The sequence below is a fragment of the Corvus brachyrhynchos genome, unplaced genomic scaffold (assembly GCF_000691975.1).
Source record: "Corvus brachyrhynchos isolate BGI_N302 unplaced genomic scaffold, ASM69197v1 scaffold302, whole genome shotgun sequence".
NCBI classification, from domain to species: Eukaryota; Metazoa; Chordata; class Aves; order Passeriformes; family Corvidae; genus Corvus; species Corvus brachyrhynchos.
The window spans coordinates 2,561,151-2,566,307 of NW_008237244.1; the positions used below are offsets into that span (position 1 = coordinate 2,561,151).

The 5,157-nt window shown below is 40.3% G+C and overlaps 1 protein-coding gene across 1 annotated transcript in view; it reads left to right on the forward strand.

Moving 5' to 3' along the window:
* Positions 1-1,110, forward strand: part of RGS22 (regulator of G-protein signaling 22) — a 60,392-nt gene extending 59,282 nt beyond the window's left edge. Inside the window, exon 26 of the mRNA XM_017730351.1 lies at positions 923-1,110. The gene's annotated coding sequence lies outside the window, so the exon portion shown is untranslated. The remainder of the gene's footprint in view (positions 1-922) is intronic.
* Positions 1,111-5,157: the final 4,047 nt, after the last annotated feature.

Here is a 5,157-nt window from a genome sequence, read left to right on the forward strand (position 1 = left end):
CATACCTCCTTCCCTGCCAGCCATCAGGCTGCAGTACAGGCTATCACAATAAGAAAGTTGAGGTTCTGAGTAATTTGAGAGGTCTCTCCCACCAGCTTCCGTTGCAGCCCACTCTCTAATGCCACTGGAAATTTGCCTGCCACTATCCTATAGTGATCTGGCCACTCTGCTGGTAGGGTGAGATAGCCACACAAAACCATCAGTGCTCTTGATGGGGCATCTTCCCTCCACTTTGTAACAGAGCAGGTCACACCTTGTCTATTTGGGATAAATGGTGAGGCTGGCAGCAGGAGGCTTGTGAGAGAGGGCAGGGCTGCCATGTGCTGGGCACAGCCAGTCCCAGTTGCCTCCAATGGACCCATCACAGTACCTGGCTGATCCCTCAGCCAAGATGGTGGCACCTTGGGGAAACCCATTTCAGAAAGAGCAAAGAAAGCCAGAGAGTGGAGGAAGGAATACAAAGAATGATAAACAACAGGGAGCACCAAGGGCAGAAGAGGACATATAAGAGGAAGAGGTTAATGAGGAAGTTGAGGAGGAGGAGATGCTCTATGGTGGAGCAGATATTCCCTGTGGCCTGTGGAGGACTGATGCTGCAGCAGAGGAAAATAGTGAGAAGGAAGAAGGGGCTTCCCAGTGCCTCACCAAAGGGACAGAGTGCGACCTGTGGTGGTAACAAGGAGGGGAGAAGAGGTGCTTGGAGTGAACTTAAACCTCGGAAACGCAGACGAAAAGTGTTTTCTCTCAGTGTGTAAATGTTCTTACTTTCTTTCCCTCTCTCCCCCACCACCCGAATTAGTAATGATTTATTCTAATTTGCAATAAATTAATTTCCCCAATTTGAGTTTATGCATTTATTGAAGAACTGTTCTGATTATTTCAACTGGCTGAACACAGCAATGACATTTTGTTACCTTTTCAGGCACATTAAAATCTCTCTGAGGAAGGCAATGCAGAGACATTCAATGGAGGTGGCCAGGAGACACAAATGTAATGTGCACGCAAGGTTTGTTCTTACAATTCTAGAGCAAAGATGACAACTTGGAATATTTTTAAGAACCATGGGATCAAGGGTAGAAAATAAACATCTTCCAATGTGTTCCGTATCAACCTGATTGCGACACTGGCTCTTGTGTTAATAATTTAATAATACACCTTGAGGCTCAAATCACAGTAAGATTCCACTGAAGTATGCATGGCACAAACTACTAGGTAGTCTCCATCTTAAAGATCATATAATCAAACACAGTTCTTCATTGCCTGATCTAATGAATAAGTAAAACACTGCCTTGAACTGACAGCCCTGAAGCAGTGTGTTTTGGCACACTGCTCTCACTATGCAATTCACACAACTTCTGTTCATTGAGGATAACTCATGAGGTCTGTGAGTTATTATAAAGACAAACGCTCTTGTTGTTTGCTCCCAGTTCAGTCTGATTCCTGTTTCAAAGTTCACCTTCTGTTTAATTTCTGAGTTTTGATCCACAAGAAAGGCTTAAAATCTATCAGGACACAGATGGGATTGAGAACTTCTATAAAATATCACTCGTCCCAAGGCATTACTCAACAGAAGGTTGCAGGAGCTCATGGCTCTTGTGTAGCTCTCCCAACTTCTAAAAAATTTTTAAAAGACTTGGGGCACAGTGATGTGGGGACTAAGGACCAAGGATTAATTGGGGAATTAAGAAGGGGTGGGGGAAGAATTAACTGCTAGGCAAGAGACAGGATGATACTAGACCTCTCCACATTTTTCAGACCACTTTAAAAACCAGTCCCCAGCCACAAAGCTGTTGGCTCCATTCTTGTCTACATGTGTGTAACGCATGTAAAAGAAAGGCTGATCAGTGAGCTCCAGCAAGCTGAGTTCCCGAGGATTAGCCCTGAGTTAGGGATAGGACTGTCTCCTGCTACTCGTCCCGACCCCTTGGACAAGGAGAATGAGCCATGTAGCCCTGTCTCCTTTGTCAGAAGTACAGGTTCTTCAGTTGGAGCTCTCAGATCATGCTGCTAAGGACCATCCAAGAGTGGTTTCATCCTCAGTGTGGAGGGGCAGCTAAGGACAACTAATAGACTTCTTCACTCTTGACACAAGAGTGAGCAAGAATTGTAAGGGATTTCCATTAGGAGTGGCTTCAGACCGGCTGGCAGGGAAGAAATACACTTTCTTTTATGGATGTAGTTGCCCTGCTCATACATTCTCACAGAAGGAGCAAGGGAGATCATTGGTTCATTTCCTGCTTTCCCTATGGTTCAGAGTTTGCTTCATGCTTGTCTGCACTCCTTCTATGTTTGGGTTACCTGAGAAAGATGTTTTTGGTGGAAGCTACAAGGGAGTAAAACACAAAATACTTTCCCTGGATTTTATGTTTTCCCAAATTTCACAAATGGAGTAAACTTTAATGTTCAATACATCTGAGGAGGTTGGAATGCAACATCTTGTAGTGAGCAAAGCACATGTGGTACTGTGTGGCCTACCACTCATTAATATGAAAGGCAAAGAAGAATCATGAAATGCCATAAATGCAGTGCTGTATGTCACCCTAAAAAGCACATGGAAGGCCACCTTCTACTGGTCAGTACAGTGCACGTAACCAAATGCTGGAGCACGGCAGGCAGTTTATGTTTTGCTGTATTCTTGCCTTCATGGAACTTTGAGGCAGTTAAATAACATGTAGAAATTGCTTATCTTATGCTTGTAAGTTCTGACATGATAAACACTTGGATCACTTCAAAAATTAAAAATATTATCCAGGTATTTGTCACAAATGATAAAACTCCTTGTGAATATTCCAGCCTTGCCAAATAATTAACAAAAATTTACCAGCAAATTTACCTCATGCAAAAATTACTGTCCTGGACAGTAATGATCATTAATACCATACATGCCTATGAAACTTAAAAAGAAGTACTTTATGTACTTAATTAGTGAATAGAATTTTTCAAACTGGCCCTATTCACTCAAAGTGCTGCAAACTGAAGTTTACTCTCAATCTAGTTTGCAGTTCTGTCTCTGTGACAGCTGAAATATATAAGGATATATATGTGTATAAGCACACACACATGCACTTTCTTAGTGCCAGAGGCCATGTCTTCAGTATGCAACTGAGAAGGACCACATGTATTAGTAATGCTAGAACTAAATGTCATATCATTATTTTCATTTTATGTGTCAATTTTAAAGAAATATTGGGCAATTGAACAGGGAATATATTAAGAGACAGGACCCTTAAATTTCTGGGTTACTGGATCTAATCTAATGCAATGGCAGATACTCCAGAACTGCTATTTGGTGATACACCTGAAATGGAATAGTGGTTTAAGTTTCATCCTGAGGGACCAGTTCCAGCAGGGAGCCTGAGAACTGACTAAATATTATTGTTCTGAATGGTGATTCTATATAACTTCATAACACTTGAACTGCTATTATCTTTTTGTCTTTTTCTTGAGATCTGTTCTCTATCTGGTTGCTGATTTACCACCTATGTGAGCTCAGCATTTTTAAAGAGCTAGAAGAGTTTTTCTCAACAACCCTAGCACCTCTCCCTTCAGACAATTAAAATTTATTCCTTGTTTCTTTTAAGTACTTATACTTTGGGACATTTGGAAGTCTCTACAGCAGAACAACAGTTCTCTGTGAAGTTTGCTGTTACAGACAATAGAACCAATTCTCTTTTTCAGAAACTTGCGAACCTAGAAAGCTCTTTTGGATAGATTTATGCTTTAGTGGTGTCAAAATATACAATCCAGTCATACTCATTCAGACTTACTTTTGATGTTTACTCCCTATTAATGGATTATAATAGTAGTAGGACTACTTTGGATTTTTTAAAGACATAATTTAAATTCATAAATATTTACATTAAGATGCTATTACTGTGTATTTCACTTTACTCTCATCAGACCTGACATGTTTATTAAAACTGTTTGTAATTTTTGAGAGTGCAGTCCTGAAATTGCTCATTCAAATACTTTTGATATCAACACAAGCCGTGACGACATCCTTCAGAAGGGGCTTTATACATTTTGCTTTGACTTCTCTTCTGCTGCTGCATGACAAAATATCAGACTATGAGATTAATTCCTGAAACTGCATAGTGCTGCATTATGTTACTAAGGTGCACACTTATATCAGTTTACAAGAGTGGTAGTAGCCATCACCAGGCCATTTAAAGGGGGCAAAATGCTTTTTCATTTGTGTCTGTGCAATGCTGCTCTGCCATTGCCTCTGTACTCTTCATGATCCCCTTTTAATGGCTGTTTCTTAAAGTACTATTAATGGGGAACTGTCTTAGACCATGGACTGTGGGTTCATTTGTCTCCTCCAAGGTGTGAAAATCTAGTTTTTAGTAATCAGATACTGAGATCAGCAATGGAGAGAGGTGTTTTGCAGATGCAGTTGTAGACCTGATGGAGCAGACCCAGTTTCTCTTACTATACAGTATGAGGTGGCCAAGGCCAGAGTGATTTGTGCCACACCTTCTACATCATTTACATGAGAATGTAAATCACTGTGATTGACTTTGCAAATATGTTTGACTTAGAGAAACCTGGAGTAATGAAATCTACAGATAAAAGCATCAATGAACTGGTTATTTGCATCAGTTTGGGACCCTCAGTTTCCTGCTGTTGAGAGCACTGAAAAATGGCAGGTGTTCCTTCATTGCTCCTTCTGTGCCTTTAGCCCTATACAGTGTTACAGGTACATTTTCTATCCTCTACCTACTTCTATGCTTGTGAAATGGCCAGCCCCCAGTCCCAACCAACACCATTCCTCTAGTCAAAAACATTGACTTTAGCATGTGTGTATAAAAAGGACTGAAAAGAGAACAGATGTTTCAAAGTTCTGTCCCAAACTCCGAAAAGAAAATCCTCAAATTATTTATGTTTCTAATGTTAAATACTGGGTCAAAGTGATCACTGTGAAGCTTTATGTGGCCAATGGAGCTGCAGTAATCTGACTTAAATTTGACCTATTTAAACTGTGCCATTACATTCAACTGGTGATTTTCGTTACTGCCTTTTAATAAAAGTCTTTTTAGCAAGCCATTGTGAATCATGTCTGAATACAGCTAAGATGGGGTTAACTGATTTTTTTTTTAAGCTTATGGAACATTGTTGGTTTTAATACATTCAGTAGTTACTGTAAAAATTATAGGG